The sequence below is a fragment of the Cetorhinus maximus genome, chromosome 29 (genome assembly GCF_964194155.1).
Source record: "Cetorhinus maximus chromosome 29, sCetMax3.hap1.1, whole genome shotgun sequence".
NCBI lineage: Eukaryota > Metazoa > Chordata > Chondrichthyes > Lamniformes > Cetorhinidae > Cetorhinus > Cetorhinus maximus.
Window position 1 is genome coordinate 4793168 of NC_135907.1, and position 23536 is coordinate 4816703.

General features: G+C 51.4%; 2 pseudogenes; both read right to left on the reverse strand.

Annotated features, from left to right (window-relative positions):
* Window positions 1–9676: 9676 nt before the first annotated feature.
* LOC144669746 (U2 spliceosomal RNA) lies at window positions 9677–9854 on the reverse strand (annotated as a pseudogene).
* Window positions 9855–15205: 5351 nt separating this feature from the next.
* On the reverse strand, window positions 15206–15385 carry LOC144669681 (U2 spliceosomal RNA; annotated as a pseudogene).
* Window positions 15386–23536: the final 8151 nt, after the last annotated feature.

Sequence of the window (23536 nt, forward strand, 5' to 3'; positions counted from 1 at the left end):
ACTTTATTCATAAAATATCTTCAATCACATTCCAAACCATTTCAAAAACAACATTACAAGGGTACAATCCAGGTTAAACTTTTACAAAATGTATCACCAGGTGCATCAGTACAAACAATAAGAACAGATTTTTTTTTTTTTTTTGTAAAAATATACTTTATTCATAAAATATCTTCAATCACATTCCAAACCATTTCAAAAACAACATTACAAGGGTACAATCCAGGTTAAACTTTTACAAAATGTATCACCAGGTGCATCAGTACAAACAATATTACAATCATTTACAGCCTTTCATTTTGATCTGTACAGCCCGAGGGGCTCTAAACAGTTCCCAGTCTCTCGGTGCGCTGTGGTAGAAAGGTCTTAGACAGCGACCCTTCCCCATTGCGCCTTTGCGGCAGCTGCCCCAAGCTTTAGTGCGTCCCTCAGCACGTAGTCCTGGACTTTGGATTGTGCCAGTCCGCAACAATCGGTCGGGGACAACTCTTTGTGCTGGAAGACCAACAAGTTTCGGGCAGACCAAAGCGCCTCTTTCACCGAGTTGATGATCCTCCAGCTGCAGTCGATGTTTGTCTCGGTGTGTGTCCCTGGGAACAGCCCGTAGAGCACAGAGTCCTGTGTCACAGAACTGCTCGGGATGAACCTCGACAGCAACCACTGCATCTCTCTCCAGACTTTCTTTGCAAAGGCACAATCCACAAGGAGGTGAACAACGGTCTCTTCCCCACCACAGCCACCTCGAGGGCAACGTGCAGAGGGGGTGAGCCTCCTGGCGTGTAGGAAGGATCTGACGGGGAGGGCCTTTCTCACCACCAGCCAAGCTACGTCTTGGTGCTTGTTGGAAAGTTCTGGCGATGAGGCATTCTGCCAAATGACTTTGACAGTCTGCTCGGGGAACCATCCCACAGGGTCCACCCTCTCCTTTTCCCTCAGGGCCTCTAGGACGTTACGTGCTGACCACTGCCTGATGGACTTGTGGTCAAAGGTGTTTTTCTGCATAAATTTTTCCACCAGGGACAGGTGTTGCTGTACGTGGCGCAGGTCTGGCCCATTCCTCACTCCTGCGCTGTGGCGATCACGCCAGCCATCTTCCGCTTTATCTGGAGGTCAAAAGTTGATCCTGTTTGCAGGGACATGATGTAAAAAAACTCTGGATGAAGGGGGAAAAAACATGCCCAACATCACCCTCATCCTGATGGCCACCTTTGTGTATGGCAGTATCAAGCTGTGTGTAGACCCAAACACCAAGCGTCACTACGTGCTGAGGTTCTACCTGTCCCTGGTGTTGCGAAGGATGGGTCTGGCCACCCTGCCGAGGAACGCTCCAAGTGCCGTATCACCTGCCCCGTGTGGAAAAACTTATGCAGAGAAACACCTTTGTCCGCAAGTCCATCAGGCAGTGGTTAGCACGTATCACCCTAGAGGCCCTGCGGGAAAAGGAGATGGTGGATTCCGGCGGACGGTTCGCCGAACAGACCGTCAGGGTCATTTGGCAGAATGCCTCATCACCAGAACTCTGAAGAGAGTGGCCGTGGTTCTTGTCGAGGTGCATCCCGAGCAGTTCCGTGACACAGGTATGGACTCTGTGCTCCAGGGGCTGTTCCCAGGGACACACGCCGAGACAAACATCAACTACCGCCGGAGGATCCACTCGGTGAAAGACACTCTTTGGCTGTCCGAAACTTGTTGGTCTTCCATTGCAAAGAGTTGGCACATTCCAAGGTCCAGGACTACGTGCTGAGGGACGCACTAAAGTTTGGGGCAAAGGCGTAATGGAGAAAGGTCGCTGTCTACGGTTGCGCTAGATGTGTCGTGTAACTGGCAGGTAATGGAAAATTTCGAGAAACACTCAGTCACAAGGGAGAACACGTGACAGGCATGAGAGACAATCCATGAGTCTTTGTAGCTGAGTTTCCGTGTGAGCAACTAGCTCACAGCGCAGAGGAGTTCTTCGATCGAGGCCTGCTGTATTTTTGTCTTTGCTTTCAGCTTGAGCAGTCAAAGAACAAAGAAGAAAAAAAAGTACAGCACAGGAACAGGCCCTTCGGCCCTCCAAGCCTGCGCCGATCGGTCTGTGGAGCTTGCCAGCTGACCAGGTATGCAGCTAAAGTCCTTCCACATCTACAGGGAAGGCAAAGTCAGCAGCGTTTCTCCCAGAGTGTAGAGAGTCCTTGGAACTCTCTTCCTCGAAAGGTGGTGGAAACAGAGTCTTTGAATATTTTCAAGACAGAGCTGGATAGATTAACAAGGCGGGGTTGGAAGGTTATCGCTGGTAGGCAGGAATGTGGGGTTGAGGTTACAATCGGATCAGCCATGATCTTCTGAGTAGTGGAGCAGGCTCTTGGGGCCCAGTGGCCTACTCCTGCTCCTAAGTTGTATGTTCAGACATGTAGGGGCATTACTTTTTACTGATTCCAGTGCTTCTCCTGCACTGAACCTGGAGAGTACTACGTCAGCTGCTGTTGAGTTGTTTCCTGATGCCCTGCTTTCTTTTGTACGAGCTGTCTAGCATCCTCGTTTATGGGCTTCCTTTGCTTGGCATTGGGCCTTCTTTTGGGCTGACTGTTGGTCTATTTCCTTTACGGGATGTCAGCATGACATCACCAGAAGGGAAATGTGTCATGTTATGAAGTCACAGTAAATAAGTCCAATGCATTATATCATTATAATAACACAAGATGATGATCAGCAGTGAGAAGGCAGGTGGCAGCAAGGATAAGTACAGGTACGACACAGCGAACAGCCTTAGATCCTGTTAAAATGTTGAAAATGTTTCTCCCCTTCTCGAAGATTATTTCCTTCAAAATTTTAGAAATCTTTCAGCTTCAACCAGAAGTCACACACAAGCCAAACAACAAAACCACCTGCGTGCACAGCACAGCACACCATCTGCCAGCCTGCAATGATGTCGGCTCTCTTTTAATCACCTTTTCCCCTCCCATCAGTCCTATTCAGCAGGCAAGCAAAGGAGCGCAGAAAATACATCTGCACGGCTGTTTCTAACTTCTAGAAAGGGAACAGCCTTATCCTAGGAAAGTGAAAAATACCTATACTGTCACAAAGTGATGAACTTGAACTGCAAAACACCACGCTTACCTGAGCTTGTGTCACAGTTTTTGCTGTCTATCTCAGCCAGTATTCTCAGTCGTCCATCCTGGCTTCTTGCTCTCTCTGCAGCTTTCAGATGCCTCCCCTTGGCCGGCCTCAGTGCTCGGTGATAGATCAGCGCTCGGTATTATTTCTGTCCTCAGTGGTAACTGCTAGGGGAGAAAGGCTTGACTTTTTCAATCACCTTTTACCTCAGTAAAATCCAAGTAGAACCTAAAGTGGCAATGCTTCTCCCTCTCAGCACCCAACATGTCTTGCCTTTTCTTCAGGATGGATTTGAGGAAGCACTACAGTTGCTGCCTGGCTGCCATTTCAAGTACAGAGACAAGGGGCAGCCCCATGACCCCTCCCCCGACTCCTGCACAATATGCAAATGTAGCACATTGTCTGAGTGCAATTTGGGAGCTGAAGACGGTTTCACAGTGGGATACAAGATATGAGGAGAGGTTTCCTCACAGACACACCGCCACATAAGCCCCTTTAAATTTGCGCGGCTGTGCAAAAAGTTTAATGGGCCCGCACACTTAAACAAATCGGTCACGCACTGTAATGACTCGCCTCATTCAGTTCAACAGAAATTAGGATCATGTTTTTAACCTGTGCCCTAGTTTTAAAATATTTTGTGTTCCATATTTACTTTCTCAATTTGTTATTAATTTACTTTACATTGCTTTATATTCTATTTTGTCTTGGACATGCATCACGGTTCGTTCAATCTCACTGGTTAAGAAAATTAAAATATTTAGTTTGATCAGGGTCTTACACTTGTCAAGAGGAGCCCTTTCAAATACTGGCCTGCTTTTGGAGGCCTGAAGTCACTGGAGCTGCACAAGTCAAGACGACTGAAGGCCTGATTCGCTGTGTAATATACTTTGCAGCATCTTGTTGCACTAGCAGGCAGGAAGGAGTTTTCAGCAATGCAGTTTAAAGGCTTGATACACTAAGTACACTTTCATTTCAGGTTTGTCATTTCAGGACGCTGCGTGTTTTTTTGCTCTGTTTTCTGACTCTGAAATTCTAATTCAGACTGTGGAGAAGAGCTGTTGTTGCTGCTGTTGGTTTTCTTTGTAACTGTTGTCGTTTTTTTGTGGAAAAATATACCTTATCCATAAAATATCTGAAAGAACATTACAAAACATTTCAAAATGGCCATCGCAAAAAGTGCAATCATATTCCAGTTTTTCAAATAGATCATGTCGCACCCTGCGACGCTTCAATACGATCAATGAACATTACAGACATTTCAACATGCTCATTACAGGCAGTCAGACAGTGCAATAGTATTCAAGTTATCTACATAGATCATGTTGCACTCTGAGGTGCTTCAATACAATTGTGATAAATGTAATATTCACCGCATACATTCAATGTGAGTCTTTCAGGCCGAGGGGTCCATACCTTTCCCAGTCCCTCGGTGCACTATGGCTGAAAGGTCTTAGACAGCGACCGTTCCCCACTGCGCATTTGTGGCGGCTGCCCCAAGCTTTAGTGCGTCCCTCAGCACGTAGTCCTCGGCCTTGGAATGTGCCAGCCAGTCTGCAACACTCTGCTGGGGACAACTCATCGCACTGGAAGACCAACAAGTTTCGGGCAGACCAAAGAGCGTCTTTCACCGAGTAGATGATCCTCCACCTGCTTGTCTCGATGTGCGTCCCTGTCCCTGGGATCAACACGTAGAGCACAGAGACCTGTGTCACAGAACTGCTTGGGATGAACCGCGACAAAAACCACGGCAACTCTCTGCAGACCTTCTTTGCAAACGCACATTCCACAAAGAGGTGAACAACGGTCTCGTCCCCACGACAGCCACCTCGAGGTCAACATGCAGAGAGGGTGAGACTTCAGGAAGGATCTGACGGGGAGGGCATTTCTCACCACCAGCCAAGCTACGTCTTGGTGCTTGTTGGAAAGTTCTGGAGACGAGGCATTCTACCAAACGACTTTGACAGTCTGCTCGGGGAAACATCGCACAGGATCCACCATCTCCTTTCCCCGCAGGGCCTATAGGACGTTACGTGCCGACCACTGCCTGATGGACTTGGGGTCAAAGGTGTTTTTCTGCATAAAGTTTTCCACCAGGGACAGGTGGTACGGCACGGTCCAACTACTTGGAGCGTTCCGCGGCAGCGTGGCCACACCCATCCTTCGCTAAACCGGGGACAGGTAGAACCTCAGCACGTAGTGACACCTGGTGTTTGCGTACCGAGGGTCTACGCACAGCTTGATACAGCCGCACACAAAGGTGGCCATCAGTGTGAGGGCGATGTTGGGCACGTTTATTCCCCCTTTATCTAGAGGCTTATACAGCGCGTCCCTGCGGACACGATCCATTTTCGACCTCCAGATAAAGCGGAAGATGGCTCGGGTGATTGCCGTCGCGCAGCAGTCTGGAATGGGCCAGACCTGCGCCATGTACAGCAACAGCGAGAGTGCCTCACACCTGATGACCAGGTTCTTACCCGCAACGGAGAGGAAGCGTCGCTCCCAGATTCCCAGTTTCCTTTTCACCATAGACACTGGATCCTTCCAGTTTCTAACGCATACCCCGGTCCCTCTGAACCATATCCCCAGCACCTTCAGGCCGTCAGCACTGACGGTGAAGGGGACAAAGGATCGGTCAGCCCAGTTCCCAAAGAACACGGCCTCGCTCTTCCCACGATTTACCTTGGCTCCCGAGTCCAGTTCGAACTGGTCGCAGATGTGGATCAGTCTGCACACCGACAGCGGATCAGAACAGAAGACGGCGACATCGTCCATGTACAGGGAGGCTTTGATCTGAGTGCCTCCACTGCTTGGGATCGTAACTCCTCTAATGCCCGGATCCTTCCTGATGGACTCGGCAAAGGGTTCTATGCAACACACGAAAAGGACAGGCGAGAGAGGGCAGCCCTGCCTGACTCCTGATTTAATCGGAAAGCTATCTGTTTCCCACCCATTGATTGAGACTGCGCTACTGATGTTAGTGTAGAGCAGTTGGATCCAATTTCGAATTCCCTCCCCAAAGCCCATTTTGGAGAGCACATCCCCCATGTAGGTGTGCGATATTCTGTCAAAGGCCTTCTCCTGATCCAAGCTGATGAGGCAGGTATCCACACCCCTGTCCTGTACATAGGCAATCGTATCCCTGAGCAGCACCAGGCTGTCAGAGATCTTCCTGCCCGGCACAGAGCAGGTCTGGTCAGGGTGAATCACCAATTCCAGAGCGGATTTGACCCGATTGGCGATGACCTTGGACAGAATCTTATAGTCCACATTCAACAGTGAAATGGGTCGCCAATTTCTAATTTCCTCCCTTTCCCCCTTGTGCTTGTAGATGAGGGTGATGATGCCTTTCCTCATGGATTCTGACATGCTGCCGGCCAGGAGCATACTCTCGTACACTTCTAGCAGGTCTGGGCCGATCAAGTCCCACAGAGCCGAATACAACTCCGCCGGCAAGCCGTCGCTTCCGGGGGTTTTACTCTTCTCGAAGGACTCGAGGGCCTTAGTCAGTTCGTCAGGAGTTAGCGGTTTGTCTAGGCTCTCCCGCGTACTGTGGTCTAAGACCTCCGTGATAGAGGACAGGAAGGACTGGGAGGCCGTGCTGTCCGTGGGCTTCACGTCATACAGTCCGGCATAAAAGGATTTGCTGATCCTCAGAATGTCGGACCGTGATGACTTTACTGAGCCGTCTTCTTCCTTCAGGCTGCTGATCACAGAGCGCTCTCTGTGTACCTTTTGGAAGAAGAAACGTGAGCACGTCTCATCCTGCTCCACGGAGCGGACCCTGGAACGGAAGATGATCTTGGAGGCCTCCGAGGCAAAGTGCGAGGCTTGCTGGCCCTTCACCTCTTGGAGCTCCTCCTTGACATCGACCCCCATCGACTGCAGCCGGAGCAGATTCTGCATCTTTTTCTGGAGTCGGGACATTTCCCTCTGTTCCATTCTAGCTTTCTGGGTGCCTTTGCGGATGAAAAACCTCTTGATGCTTCCCTTGATCGCTTCCCACCAGTGTGTCAGGGACTCAAAGAGGGGTTTCACGGTTCTCCAACCTTTGTAATCCCTCTTGAGCTCCTCAATGTTCTCTGGGGTCAGCAGTTGCACATTTAGCTTCCATGTCCCCCTGCCCACCCTCAGGTCCGTCTCCAAGTGGCAGTCCGCCAGTAGGAGGCAGTGGTCAGAGAAGAACACCGGCTTGACCTCGGTGGATCTGACTGTGAATGCACGGGACACAAACAGGAAGTCTATCCTGGAACGAATGGACCCGTCTGGCCGCGACCAGGTGTATCTACGCTGCGCTCCGTCTGCAGGGTTGCTGAAGACGTCGTGCAGCTTGGCATCCTTAACTGTTTCCATCAGGGATCTGGACGTAGCGTCCAATCTGCTTCCGGCCCTGCCGGATCGTCCAGCCGCATCGATGATGCAGTTGAAGTCCCCGCCCAGAATGACCGGCCTGGAGGTCGCCAGCAGCAGTGGGAGCTGCTGAAAAACCTCCAGCTGCTCAGCCCCTTGTGCCGGGCCATACACGTTAATTAACCGGAGTGGAGCGTTCTTGTACATTACGTCTGCTACCAGGAGTCGCCCGCCCACCACCTCCTTGACCTCGGAGACGGTGAAGTTGCCTCCCCGCAGCAGAATACCCAGGCCGGAGGAACGAGAGTCCTTTCCGCCCGACCAGACCGATGGCCCGTGGGACCACCATCGTGACCATTGCCTGTAGGAGCTGAGGTGCGGTATCGCACACTCCTGCAGAAACAACAGGTCAGCTTTGACCTTGGCTAGGTAGTCCAAGGTCGCAACACATCGCGTAGTAGATTTAATGCTACGCACATTTATGGATACAATCTTTAAACCCATTTTAAAGCATTTATTCTCCTACCAAACCCACTGTCTCTGAGAGTCCCAGACCTTTAGTCTGCTCCTTCATACCCGTAGTGAGCTCAAATTCCTTCACTTTGGATGGGCTGAGGTAGATCTCCTTGGCCGTGTTCTGCTCCGGTGGCATCTGGAGGTTCACGTAGAGAGCGGGTTTTGAGATGACCTTTGCTGGAGAAGCTTCTCCAAAACTCACCCCCTCTGGGGTGTTGCTGTTCCCGGCTTCCTGGAGCTGGGGTGCGATGATTGCCTCACTGCTCCCAGATTCCAGGGGCTGTGGTGCACTGGCCTCCTCAGGTTGCAGGCAAAGTTGGGGTGCGCTGGTCTCCTTGTTGTCTCCAATTTTCTGGAGCTCGGGTGTCTCGTCCTCCAACGCCCTGGAGCTTTGCCGCCTCTTCTGTCGGTGCCGCTCTGGCACTTCATCATCCGAAGAGCTGCTGCCCTTGTCATCCGTGTCGGATGGGAGACGCCTCTTGCTGCTTCTCTGGGAAACGCCTTTGCTTCTTCTTCGCTCCCTCATACTTTTCTTGTTCTTGTTCTTCACCGTCTGCCACTCCCCCTGCTGCTTTTCCACTGCTGCCTCCTCCTCCATTGATTCGCTGTCCTGAGGACTGGGAGGTTCGGGGGGTAGTGCTGTTGATTGGCTCTCTGTTGCCTCAATCTCTTTCTCCACCTTGTCTCTCTCTGTGTCCTCCTTTGTCCCGTTGAGCTCCCTGGGGGCCTTGGTGGTTGGAGTGACACGGAACCTTTCTTCTGCTTCCCCCTGGTCGGCTTTGGCTGCCTGTGCGTAAGTACGGCAGCGTTTGGGGCAGGTCCTGTAGAGGTGACTTGCCTCGCCACACAGGTTGCAGCACTTGGCCTGTTTGCAGTCTTTTGTCTGGTGCCCTTCCTGTTTGCAGATCTTGCAGAGGGAGGCGCTGCAGTTGGCCGCCACATGACCAGCCTTGCCGCATGAGCGACAATGCTTGGGTTGCCCAGCGTAGACCAGGTAGCCCTGGTTTCCCCCGATAGCGAAACTGGAGGGAGGGTGGAAAATGGCTCCCTTACCATCGGTCTTTAGCGTGACCTTAAACAGGCGTTTGCCTGTCCAGATCCCCAAGTCGTCTCGAATCTCGGTGCCGCTCCCCACCTTATCGAAGTACCTGGTGAGGAAGGTGACCACGTCGGCGACAGGGACGAAGGGGTTGTACACATGCACCATCACCTCACGTTCCCGTTGCAACGGCAGAGAAAAGTGCGGCTCCGCCGTCAGGATCTTCATCTCCGGCAGGTCTCTCTTCTCCTCGAACGCCCTCAGGAGCCGGACGCAGTCTGCCACTCGCTTGAACGTCACATCGAAATAACCACCTTTGCGGGAGTCGTGCAGGGTGAAGATCTCCGTAGCTTGGAAGCCGCACGCCTTCAACAGGATCCTCCTGGTGAAGAAGCCCCGATCCATAGGTGATCCTCCTTCGCTGTGGTTCACCGTGACTCGGACGGTGATAGGTAACCCACGGTATAGATTTGGATTGCGATTGGTTATCGCCCTTCCATCCCGACCTTGCCTTGGCAGGACCATGGTGTCGCCCCTGCAACACTTGATGTTAGCCAAAAGGCCGAGAAGCGATGAGAAAGAAAGAAAGTTGTGTTTTGAAAGATGTGCATGTTGAAAAGTAAAGAAAGCAGATGTTTGTAAGAAAACTATTTTTAGCATTGAAAATCCCCTGGAAAGGGGTGGTGCACCATTCCCAGAGATACTGCAATACCAGGTCGATGCGTGGAGTGGGCGGAGCAAGCCCCTATTCCATCTCCCTGCTCCAAAAATCAATTTAATATATGGTCCCCAGATAAGGGACGTATCAGATATTAAACTGATAAGAACAGATTTTTTTTTTTTATTGTAAAAATATACTTTATTCATAAAAAATCTTCAATCACATTCAAAACCATTTCAAAAACAACATTACAAGGGTACAATCCAGGTTAAACTTTTACAAAATGTATCACCAGGTGCATCAGTACAAACAATATTACAATCATTTACAGCCTTTCATTTTGATCTGTACAGCCCGAGGGGCTCTAAACAGTTCCCAGTCTCTCGGTGCGCTGTGGTAGAAAGGTCTTAGACAGCGACCCTTCCCCATTGCGCCTTTGCGGCAGCTGCCCCAAGCTTTAGTGCGTCCCTCAGCACGTAGTCCTGGACTTTGGATTGTGCCAGTCCGCAACAATCGGTTGGGGACAACTCTTTGTGCTGGAAGACCAACAAGTTTCGGGCAGACCAAAGCGCGTCTTTCACCGAGTTGATGATCCTCCAGCTGCAGTCGATGTTTGTCTCGGTGTGTGTCCCTGGGAACAGCCCGTAGAGCACAGAGTCCTGTGTCACAGAACTGCTCGGGATGAACCTCGACAGCAACCACTGCATCTCTCTCCAGACTTTCTTTGCAAAGGCACAATCCACAAGGAGGTGAACAACGGTCTCTTCCCCACCACAGCCACCTCGAGGGCATCGTGCAGAGGGGGTGAGACTCCTGGCGTGTAGGAAGGATCTGACGGGGAGGGCCTTTCTCACCACCAGCCAAGCTACGTCTTGGTGCTTGTTGGAAAGTTCTGGCGATGAGGCATTCTGCCAAATGACTTTGACAGTCTGCTCGGGGAACCATCCCACAGGGTCCACCCTCTCCTTATCCCTCAGGGCCTCTAGGACGTTACGTGCTGACCACTGCCTGATGGACTTGTGGTCAAAGGTGTTTTTCTGCATAAATTTTTCCACCAGGGACAGGTGGTACGGCACGGTCCAACTACTTGGAGCGTTCCGCGGCAGCGTGGCCAGACCCATCCTTTGCAACACCGGGGACAGGTAGAACCTCAGCACGTAGTGACACTTGGTGTTTGCGTACTGAGGGTCTACGCACCGCTTGATGCAGCCACACACAAAGGTGGCCATCAGTATGAGGGCGATGTTGGGCACGTTTTTTCCCCCTTTATCTAGAGGCTTGTACATCGCGTCCCTGCAGACACGATCCATTTTCGACCTCCAGATAAAGCGGAAGATGGCTCGAGTGATCGCCATCGCGCAGGAGTGTGGAATGGGCCAGACCTGCGCCACGTACAGCAACAGCGAGAGTACCTCACACCTGATGACCAGGTTCTTACCCGCAATGGAGAGGGAGCGTCGCTCCCACATGCCCAGTTTCCTTTTCACCATAGCAACTCGCTCCTTCCAGTTTCTAACGCATGCCCCGGTCCCTCCGAACCATATCCCCAGCACCTTCAGGCCGTCAGCCCTGACAGTGAAGGGGACAAAGGATCGGTCAGCCCAGTTCCCAAAGAACATGGCCTCGCTCTTCCCACGATTTACCTTGGCTCCCGAGGCCAGTTCGAACTGGTCGCAGACGTGCATCAGTCTGCGCACCGACAGCGGATCCGAGCAGAAAACGGCGACGTCGTCCATGTACAGGGAGGCTTTTACCTGAGTGCCTCCACTGCCTGGGATCGTCACTCCTCTTATGCCCGGATCCTTCCTGATGGACTCGGCAAAGGGTTCTATGCAGCACACGAAAAGGACAGGCGAGAGAGGACAGCCCTGCCTGACTCCAGATTTGATCGGAAAGCTATCTCTTTCCCACCCATTGATTGAGACTGCGCTACTGATGTTAGTGTAGAGCAGTTGGATCCAATTTCGAATTCCCTCCCCAAAGCCCATTTTGGAGAGCACATCCCCCATGTAGGTGTGCGATATTCTGTCAAAGGCCTTCTCCTGATCCAAGCTGATGAGGCAGGTATCCACACCCCTGTCCTGTACATAGGCAATCGTATCCCTGAGCAGCGCCAGGCTGTCAGAGATCTTCCTGCCTGGCACAGAGCAGGTCTGGTCAGGGTGAATCACCAATTCCAGAGCGGATTTGACCCGGTTGGCGATGACCTTGGACAGAATCTTATAGTCCACATTCAACAGTGAAATGGGTCGCCAATTTCTAATTTCCTCCCTTTCCCCCTTGTGCTTGTAGATGAGGGTGATGATGCCTTTCCTCATGGATTCTGACATGCTGCCGGCCAGGAGCATACTCTCGTACACTTCTAGCAGGTCTGGGCCGATCAAGTCCCACAGAGCCGAATACAACTCCGCCGGCAGGCCGTCGCTTCCGGGGGTTTTACTCTTTTCGAAGGACTCGAGGGCCTTAGTCAGTTCGTCAGGGGTTAGCGGTTTGTCTAGGCTCTCCCGCGTACTGTGGTCTAAGACCTCCGTGATAGAGGACAGGAAGGACTGGGAGGCCGTGCTGTCCGTGGGCTTCACGTCATACAGTCCGGCATAAAAGGATTTGCTGATCCTCAGAATGTCGGACCGTGATGACTTTACTGAGCCGTCTTCTTCCTTCAGGCTGCTGATCACAGAGCGCTCTCTGTGTACCTTTTGGAAGAAGAAACGTGAGCACGTCTCATCCTGCTCCACGGAGCGGACTCTGGAACGGAAGATGATCTTGGAGGCCTCCGAGGCAAAGTGCGAGGCTTGCTGGCCCTTCACCTCTTGGAGCTCCTCCTTGACATCGACCCCCATCGACCGCAGCCGGAGCAGATTCTGCATCTTTTCCTGGAGTCGGGACATTTCCCTCTGTTCCTTTCTAGCTTTCTGGGTGCCTTTGCGGATGAAAAACCTCTTGATGCTTCCCTTGATCACTTCCCACCAGTGTGTCAGGGACTCAAAGAGGGGTTTCACGGTTCTCCAACCTTTGTAATCCCTCTTGAGCTCCTCAATGTTCTCTGGGGTCAGCAGTTGCACATTTAGCTTCCATGCCCCCCTGCCCACCCTCAGGTCTTCCTCCAAGTGGCAGTCCGCCAGTAGGAGGCAGTGGTCAGAGAAGAACACCGGCTTGACCTCGGTGGATCTGACTGTGAATGCACGGGACACAAACAGGAAGTCTATCCTGGAACGAATGGACCCGTCTGGCCGCGACCAGGTGTATCTACGCTGCGCTCCGTCTGCAGGGTTGCTGAAGACGTCGTGCAGCTTGGCATCCTTAACTGTTTCCATCAGGGATCTGGACGTAGCGTCCAATCTGCTTCCGGCCCTGCCGGATCGTCCAGCCGCATCGATGATGCAGTTGAAGTCCCCGCCCAGAATGACCGGCCTGGAGGTCGCCAGCAGCAGTGGGAGCTGCTGAAAAACCTCCAGCCGCTCAGCCCCTTGTGCCGGCCCATACACGTTAATTAACCGGAGTGGAGCGTTCTTGTACATTACGTCTGCTACCAGGAGTCGCCCGCCCACCACCTCCTTGACCTCGGAGACGGTGAAGTTGCCTCCCCGCAGCAGAATACCCAGGCCGGAGGAACGAGAGTCGTTTCCGCCCGACCAGATCGATGGCCCGTGGGACCACCATCGTGACCATTGCCTGTAGGAGCTGAGGTGCGGTATCGCACACTCCTGCAGAAACAACAGGTCAGCTTTGACCTTGGCTAGGTAGTCCAAGGTCGCAACACATCGCGTAGTAGATTTAATGCTACGCACATTTATGGATACAATCTTTAAACCCATTTTAAAGCATTTATTCTCCTACCAAACCCACTGTCTCTGAGAGTCCCAGACCTTTAGTCTGCTCCTTCATACCCGTAGTGAGCTCAAATTCCTTCACTTTGGATGGGCTGAGGTAGATCTCCTTGGCCGTGTTCTGCTCCAGTGGCATCTGGAGGTTCACGTAGTGAGCGGGTTTTGAGGTGACCTTTGCTGGAGAAGCTTCTCCAAAACTCACCCCCTCTGGGGGGTTGCTGTTCCCGGCTTCCTGGAGCTGGGGTGCGATGATTGCCTCACTGCTCCCAGATTCCAGGGGCTGTGGTGCACTGGCCTCCTCAGGTTGCAGGCTAAGTTGGGGTGCGCTGGGCTCCTTGTTGTCTCCAATTTTCTGGAGCTCGGGTGTCTCGTCCTCCAACGCCCTAGAGCTTTGCCGCCTCTTCTGTCGGTGCCGCTCTGGCACTTCATCATCCGAAGAGCTGCTGCCCTTGTCATCCGTGTCGGATGGGAGACGCCTCTTGCCGCTTCTCTGGGAAACGCCTTTGCTTCTTCTTCGCTCCCTCTTACTTTTCTTGTTCTTCACCGTCCGCCACTCCCCCTGCTGCTTTTCCACTGCTGCCTCCTCCTCCATTGATTCGCTGTCCTGAGGACTGGAAGGTTCAGGGGGTAGTGCTGTTGATTGGCTCTCTGTTGCCTCAATCTCTTTCTCCACCTTGTCTCTCTCTGTGTCCTCCTTTGTCCCGTTGAGCTCCCTGGGGGCCTTGGTGGTTGGAGTGACACGGAACATTTCTTCTGCTTCCCCCTGGTCGGCTTTGGCTGCCTGTGCGTAAGTACGGCAGCGTTTGGGGCAGGTCCTGTAGAGGTGACTTGCCTCGCCACACAGGTTGCAGCACTTGGCCTGTTTGCAGTCTTTTGTCTGGTGCCCTTCCTGTTTGCAGATCTTGCAGAGGGAGGCGCTGCAGTTGGCCGCCACATGACCAGCCTTGCCGCATGAGCGACAATGCTTGGGTTGCCCAGCGTAGACCAGGTAGCCACGGTTTCCCCCGATGGCGAAACTGGAGGGAGGGTGGAAAATGGCTCCCTTACCATCGGTCTTTAGCGTGACCTTAAACAGGCGTTTGCCTGTCCAGATCCCCAAGTCGTCTCGAATCTCGGTGCCGCTCCCCACCTTATCGAAGTACCTGGTGAGGAAGGTGACCACGTCGGCGACAGGGACGAAGGGGTTGTACACATGCACCATCACCTCACGTTCCCGTTGCAACGGCAGAGAAAAGTGCGGCTCCGCCGTCAGGATCTTCATCTCCGGCAGGTCTCTCTTCTCCTCGAACACCCTCAGGAGCCGGACGCAGTCTGCCACTCGCTTGAAAGTCACGTCGAAATAACCACCTTTGCGGGAGTCGTGCAGGGTGAAGATCTCCGTAGCTTGGAAGCCGCACGCCTTCAACAGGATCCTCCTGGTGAAGAAGCCCCGATCCATAGGTGATCCTCCTTCGTCACTGTGGTTCACCGTGACTCGGACGGTGATAGGTAACCCACGGTATGGATTCGGATTGCGATTGGTTATCGCCCTTCCATCCCGACCTTGCCTTGGCAGGACCATGGTGTCGCCCCTGCAACACTACACTTGATCTTAGCCAAAAGGCCGAGAAGCGATGAGAAAGAAAGAAAGTTGTGTTTTGAAAGATGTGCATGTTGAAAAGTAAAGAAAGCAGATGTTTGTAAGAAATCTATTTTTAGCATTGAAAATCCCCTGGAAAGGGGTGGTGCACCATTCCCAGAGATACTGCAATACCGGGTCGATGCGTGGAGTGGGCGGAGCAAGCCCCTATTCCATCTCCCTGCTCCAAAAATCAATTTAATATATGGTCCCCAGATAAGGGACGTATCAGATATTAAACTGATAAGAACAGATTTTTTTTTTTCTTTTTGTAAAAATATACTTTATTCATAAAAAATCTTCAATCACATTCAAAACCATTTCAAAAACAACATTACAAGGGTACAATCCAGGTTAAACTTTTACAAAATGTATCACCAGGTGCATCAGTACAAACAATATTACAATCATTTACAGCCTTTCATTTTGATCTGTACAGCCCGAGGGGCTCTAAACAGTTCCCAGTCTCTCGGTGCGCTGTGGTAGAAAGGTCTTAGACAGCGACCCTTCCCCATTGCGCCTTGGCGGCAGCTGCCCCAAGCTTTAGTGCGTCCCTCAGCACGTAGTCCTGGACTTTGGATTGTGCCAGTCCGCAACAATCGGTCGGGGACAACTCTTTGTGCTGGAAGACCAACAAGTTTCGGGCAGACCAAAGCGCCTCTTTCACCGAGTTGATGATCCTCCAGCTGCAGTCGATGTTTGTCTCGGTGTGTGTCCCTGGGAACAGCCCGTAGAGCACAGAGTCCTGTGTCACAGAACTGCTCGGGATGAACCTCGACAGCAACCACTGCATCTCTCTCCAGACTTTCTTTGCAAAGGCACAATCCACAAGGAGGTGAACAACGGTCTCTTCCCCACCACAGCCACCTCGAGGGCATCGTGCAGAGGGGGTGAGCCTCCTGGCGTGTAGGAAGGATCTGACAGGGAGGGCCTTTCTCACCACCAGCCAAGCTACGTCTTGGTGCTTGTTGGAAAGTTCTGGCGATGAGGCATTCTGCCAAATGACTTTGACAGTCTGCTCGGGGAACCATCCCACAGGGTCCACCCTCTCCTTTTCCCTCAGGGCCTCTAGGACGTTACGTGCTGACCACTGCCTGATGGACTTGTGGTCAAAGGTGTTTTTCTGCATAAATTTTTCCACCAGGGACAGGTGTTGCTGTACGTGGCGCAGGTCTGGCCCATTCCTCACTCCTGCGCTGTGGCGATCACGCCAGCCATCTTCCGCTTTATCTGGAGGTCAAAAGTGGATCCTGTTTGCAGGGACATGATGTAAAAAAACTCTGGATGAAGGGGGAAAAAACATGCCCAACATCACCCTCATCCTGATGGCCACCTTTGTGTATGGCAGTATCAAGCTGTGTGTAGACCCAAACACCAAGCGTCACTACGTGCTGAGGTTCTACCTGTCCCTGGTGTTGCGAAGGATGGGTCTGGCCACCCTGCCGCGGAACGCTCCAAGTGCCGTATCACCTGCCCCGTGTGGAAAAACTTATGCAGAGAAACACCTTTGTCCGCAAGTCCATCAGGCAGTGGTTAGCACGTATCACCCTAGAGGCCCTGCGGGAAAAGGAGATGGTGGATTCCGGCGGACGGTTCGCCGAACAGACCGTCAGGGTCATTTGGCAGAATGCCTCATCACCAGAACTCTGAAGAGAGTGGCCGTGGTTCTTGTCGAGGTGCATCCCGAGCAGTTCCGTGACACAGGTATGGACTCTGTGCTCCAGGGGCTGTTCCCAGGGACACACGCCGAGACAAACATCAACTACCGCCGGAGGATCCACTCGGTGAAAGACACTCTTTGGCTGTCCGAAACTTGTTGGTCTTCCATTGCAAAGAGTTGGCACATTCCAAGGTCCAGGACTACGTGCTGAGGGACGCACTAAAGTTTGGGGCAAAGGCGTAATGGAGAAAGGTCGCTGTCTACGGTTGCGCTAGATGTGTCGTGTAACTGGCAGGTAATGGAAAATTTCGAGAAACACTCAGTCACAAGGGAGAACACGTGACAGGCATGAGAGACAATCCATGAGTCTTTGTAGCTGAGTTTCCGTGTGAGCAACTAGCTCACAGCGCAGAGGAGTTCTTCGATCGAGGCCTGCTGTATTTTTGTCTTTGCTTTCAGCTTGAGCAGTCAAAGAACAAAGAAGAAAAAAAAGTACAGCACTTCGGCCCTCCAAGCCTGCGCCGATCGGTCTGTGGAGCTTGCCAGCTGACCAGGTATGCAGCTAAAGTCCTTCCACATCTACAGGGAAGGCAAAGTCAGCAGCGTTTCTCCCAGAGTGTAGAGAGTCCTTGGAACTCTCTTCCTCGAAAGGTGGTGGAAACAGAGTCTTTGAATATTTTCAAGACAGAGCTGGATAGATTAACAAGGCGGGGTTGGAAGGTTATCGCTGGTAGGCAGGAATGTGGGGTTGAGGTTACAATCGGATCAGCCATGATCTTCTGAGTAGTGGAGCAGGCTCTTGGGGCCCAGTGGCCTACTCCTGCTCCTAAGTTGTATGTTCAGACATGTAGGGGCATTACTTTTTACTGATTCCAGTGCTTCTCCTGCACTGAACCTGGAGAGTACTACGTCAGTTGCTGTTGAGTTGTTTCCTGATGCCCTGCTTTCTTTTGTACGAGCTGTCTAGCATCCTCGTTTATGGGCTTCCTTTGCTTGGCATTGGGCCTTCTTTTGGGCTGACTGTTGGTCTATTTCCTTTACGGGATGTCAGCATGACATCACCAGAAGGGAAATGTGTCATGTTATGAAGTCACAGTAAATAAGTCCAATGCATTATATCATTATAATAACACAAGATGATGATCAGCAGTGAGAAGGCAGGTGGCAGCAAGGATAAGTACAGGTACGACACAGCGAACAGCCTTAGATCCTGTTAAAATGTTGAAAATGTTTCTCCCCTTCTCGAAGATTATTTCCTTCAAAATTTTAGAAATCTTTCAGCTTCAACCAGAAGTCACACACAAGCCAAACAACAAAACCACCTGCGTGCACAGCACAGCACACCATCTGCCAGCCTGCAATGATGTCGGCTCTCTTTTAATCACCTTTTCCCCTCCCATCAGTCCTATTCAGCAGGCAAGCAAAGGAGCGCAGAAAATACATCTGCACGGCTGTTTCTAACTTCTAGAAAGGGAACAGCCTTATCCTAGGAAAGTGAAAAATACCTATACTGTCACAAAGTGATGAACTTGAACTGCAAAACACCACGCTTACCTGAGCTTGTGTCACAGTTTTTGCTGTCTATCTCAGCCAGTATTCTCAGTCGTCCATCCTGGCTTCTTGCTCTCTCTGCAGCTTTCAGATGCCTCCCCTTGGCCGGCCTCAGTGCTCGGTGATAGATCAGCGCTCGGTATTATTTCTGTCCTCAGTGGTAACTGCTAGGGGAGAAAGGCTTGACTTTTTCAATCACCTTTTACCTCAGTAAAATCCAAGTAGAACCTAAAGTGGCAATGCTTCTCCCTCTCAGCACCCAACATGTCTTGCCTTTTCTTCAGGTTGGATTTGAGGAAGCACTACAGTTGCTGCCTGGCTGCCATTTCAAGTACAGAGACAAGGGGCAGCCCCATGACCCCTCCCCCGACTCCTGCACAATATGCAAATGTAGCACATTGTCTGAGTGCAATTTGGGAGCTGAAGACGATTTCACAGTGGGATACAAGATATGAGGAGAGGTTTCCTCACAGACACACCGCCACATAAGCCCCTTTAAATTTGCGCGGCTGTGCAAAAAGTTTAATGGGCCCGCACACTTAAACAAATCGGTCACGCACTGTAATGACTCGCCTCATTCAGTTCAACAGAAATTAGGATCATGTTTTTAACCTGTGCCCTAGTTTTAAAATATTTTGTGTTCCATATTTACTTTCTCAATTTGTTATTAATTTACTTTACATTGCTTTATATTCTATTTTGTCTTGGACATGCATCACGGTTCGTTCAATCTCACTGGTTAAGAAAATTAAAATATTTAGTTTGATCAGGGTCTTACACTTGTCAAGAGGAGCCCTTTCAAATACTGGCCTGCTTTTGGAGGCCTGAAGTCACTGGAGCTGCACAAGTCAAGACGACTGAAGGCCTGATTCGCTGTGTAATATACTTTGCAGCATCTTGTTGCACTAGCAGGCAGGAAGGAGTTTTCAGCAATGCAGTTTAAAGGCTTGATACACTAAGTACACTTTCATTTCAGGTTTGTCATTTCAGGACGCTGCGTGTTTTTTTGCTCTGTTTTCTGACTCTGAAATTCTAATTCAGACTGTGGAGAAGAGCTGTTGTTGCTGCTGTTGGTTTTCTTTGTAACTGTTGTCGTTTTTTTGTGGAAAAATATACCTTATCCATAAAATATCTGAAAGAACATTACAAAACATTTCAAAATGGCCATCGCAAAAAGTGCAATCATATTCCAGTTTTTCAAATAGATCATGTCGCACCCTGCGACGCTTCAATACGATCAATGAACATTACAGACATTTCAACATGCTCATTACAGGCAGTCAGACAGTGCAATAGTATTCAAGTTATCTACATAGATCATGTTGCACTCTGAGGTGCTTCAATACAATTGTGATAAATGTAATATTCACTGCATACATTCAATGTGAGTCTTTCAGGCCGAGGGGTCCATACCTTTCCCAGTCCCTCGGTGCACTATGGCTGAAAGGTCTTAGACAGCGACCGTTCCCCACTGCGCATTTGTGGCGGCTGCCCCAAGCTTTAGTGCGTCCCTCAGCACGTAGTCCTCGGCCTTGGAATGTGCCAGCCAGTCTGCAACACTCTGCTGGGGACAACTCATTGCACTGGAAGACCAACAAGTTTCGGGCAGACCAAAGAGCGTCTTTCACCGAGTAGATGATCCTCCACCTGCTTGTCTCGATGTGCGTCCCTGTCCCTGGGATCAACACGTAGAGCACAGAGACCTGTGTCACAGAACTGCTTGGGATGAACCGCGACAAAAACCACGGCAACTCTCTGCAGACCTTCTTTGCAAACGCACATTCCACAAAGAGGTGAACAACGGTCTCGTCCCCACGACAGCCACCTCGAGGTCAACATGCAGAGAGGGTGAGACTTCAGGAAGGATCTGACGGGGAGGGCATTTCTCACCACCAGCCAAGCTACGTCTTGGTGCTTGTTGGAAAGTTCTGGAGACGAGGCATTCTGCCAAACGACTTTGACAGTCTGCTCGGGGAAACATCGCACAGGATCCACCATCTCCTTTCCCCGCAGGGCCTATAGGACGTTACGTGCCGACCACTGCCTGATGGACTTGGGGTCAAAGGTGTTTTTCTGCATAAAGTTTTCCACCAGGGACAGGTGGTACGGCACGGTCCAACTACTTGGAGCGTTCCGCGGCAGCGTGGCCACACCCATCCTTCGCTAAACCGGGGACAGGTAGAACCTCAGCACGTAGTGACACCTGGTGTTTGCGTACCGAGGGTCTACGCACAGCTTGATACAGCCGCACACAAAGGTGGCCATCAGTGTGAGGGCGATGTTGGGCACGTTTATTCCCCCTTTATCTAGAGGCTTATACAGCGCGTCCCTGCGGACACGATCCATTTTCGACCTCCAGATAAAGCGGAAGATGGCTCGGGTGATTGCCGTCGCGCAGCAGTCTGGAATGGGCCAGACCTGCGCCATGTACAGCAACAGCGAGAGTGCCTCACACCTGATGACCAGGTTCTTACCCGCAACGGAGAGGAAGCGTCGCTCCCAGATTCCCAGTTTCCTTTTCACCATAGACACTGGATCCTTCCAGTTTCTAACGCATACCCCGGTCCCTCTGAACCATATCCCCAGCACCTTCAGGCCGTCAGCACTGACGGTGAAGGGGACAAAGGATCGGTCAGCCCAGTTCCCAAAGAACACGGCCTCGCTCTTCCCACGATTTACCTTGGCTCCCGAGTCCAGTTCGAACTGGTCGCAGATGTGGATCAGTCTGCACACCGACAGCGGATCAGAACAGAAGACGGCGACATCGTCCATGTACAGGGAGGCTTTGATCTGAGTGCCTCCACTGCCTGGGATCGTAACTCCTCTAATGCCCGGATCCTTCCTGATGGACTCAGCAAAGAACAGGCGAGAGAGGACAGCCCTGCCTGACTCCAGATTTAATTGGAAAGCTATCTGATTCCCACCCATTGATTGAGACTGCGCTACTGATGTTAGTGTAGAGTAGGATCCAACTGGATCCAATTGCGAATTCCCTCCCCAAACCCCATTTTGAGAGCACATCCACCATGTAGGTGTGCGATATTCTGTCAAAGGCTTTCTCCTAATCCAGGCTGATGAGGCAGGTGTCCACACCCCTGTCCTGCACATAGGCAATCGTATCCCTGAGCAGCGCCAGGCTGTCAGAGATCTTCCTGCCCGGCACAGTGCAGGTCTGGTCAGGGTGTATCACCAATTCCAGAGCGGATTTGACCCGATTGGCGATGACCTTGGACAGAATCTTATAGTCCACATTCAACAGTGAAATGGGTCGCCAATTTCTAATTTCCGCCCTTTCTTCCTTGTGCTTGTACATGAGGGTGATGATGCCTTTCCTCATGGATTCTGACATACTGCCGGCCAGGAGCATACTCTCGTACACCCCTAGCAGGTCTGGGCCCATCCAGTCCCACAGAGCCCAATACAACTCCGCCGGCAAGCCGTCGCTTCTGGGGAGATTTACTCTTCTCGAAGGACTCAAGGGCCTAAGTCAGTTCGTCAGGAGTTCGCGGTTTGTCCAGCCTCTCCCGTGTACTGTCGCCTAAGACCTCCGTGATAGAGGACAAGGAGGACTGGGAGGCCGTGCTGTCCGTCGGCTTCACGTCATAAAATCCGGCATAAAAGGATTTGCTGATCCTCAAAATGTCGGACTGCGCTGACTTTACTGATCTGTCTTCTTCATTCAGGCTGCTGAACACAGAGCTCTCTCTCTGTTCCTTTTGGAAGAAGAAACGTGAGCACGTCTCATCCTGCTCCACGGAGCGGACTCTGGAACGGAAGATGTTCTTGGAGGCAAAGTGCGAGGCTTGCTGGCTCTTCACCTCTTGGAGTTCTTCCTTGACATCGACCCCCACCGACTGCAGCCGGAGCAGATTCTGCATCTTTTTCTGGAGTCGGGACATTTCCCTCTCTTCCTTTCTAGCTTTCTGGATGCTTTTGAGGATGAAAAACCTCTTGGTGTTTCCCTTGATCGCTTCCCACCAGTGTGTCAGGGACTCAAAGAGGGGTTTCATGGTTCTCCAACCTTCATAAGCCCTCTTGAGCTCCTCAATGTTCTCTGGGGTCAGCAGTTGCACGAATAGCTTCCATGCCCCCCTGCCCACCCTCAGGTCCTTCTCCAAGTGGCAGTCCGCCAGTAGGATGCAGTGGTCAGAGAAGAACACCGGCTTGACCTCGGTGGATCTGACTGTGAATGCACGGGACACAAAGAGGAAGTCTATCCTGGAACGAATGGACCCGTCTGGCCGCGACCAGGTGTATCTACGCTGCGCTCCGTCTGCAGGGTTGCTGAAGACGTCGTGCAGCTTGGCATCCTTAACTGTTTCCATCAGGGATCTGGACGTAGCGTCCAATCTGCTTCCGGCCCTGCCGGATCGTCCAGCCGCATCGATGATGCAGTTGAAGTCCCCGCCCAGAATGACCGGCCTGGAGGTCGCCAGCAGCAGTGGGAGCTGCTGAAAAACCTCCAGCCGCTCAGCTCCTTGTGACGGGCCATACACGTTAATTAACCGGAGTGGAGCGTTCTTGTACATTACGTCTGCTACGAGGAGTCGCCCGCCCACCACCTCCTTGACCTCGGAGACGGTGAAGTTGCCTCCCCGCAGCAGAATACCCAGGCCGGAGGAACGAGAGTCGTTTCCGCCCGACCAGATCGATGGCCCGTGGGACCACCACCGTGACCATTGCCTGTAGGAGCTGAACTGGATAACCTCACTTATCCACGTTAAACTCCATCTGCCAAATTTTGGCCCATTCACCTAACCTGTCCATATCCATTTGTAAATTTCTCATTTCTTCACTGCAACTTACTTTCCCACCTATTTTGGTGTCATCTGCAAATTTAGCTATGGTACCTTCTACTCCTGAATCCAAGTAAATAGTTGGGGCCCAAGGACCGAACCCTGTGGCACCCCACTAGTTACAGCTTGCCATCCACAAAAGACCCATTTATCCTGACTCTCTGCTTTCTGTTGGTTAGCCAAAGCTCTATCCAAGCAAATATATTACCCTTAGCTGCGTGTGATCTTATCTTGTGTATTAATCTTTTGTGCGGCACCTTATCAAATGCCTTCTGGAAGTCCAGACATACTACATCTACAGGATCGCCATTATCCACTTTGCTTGTCACATCTTCAAAGAACTCTAGCGATTTAGTCAAACACGATTTAGTCTTCATAAAGCCATGCTGACTCTGATGGATTGCATTTTGACTTGCATTTTAGGA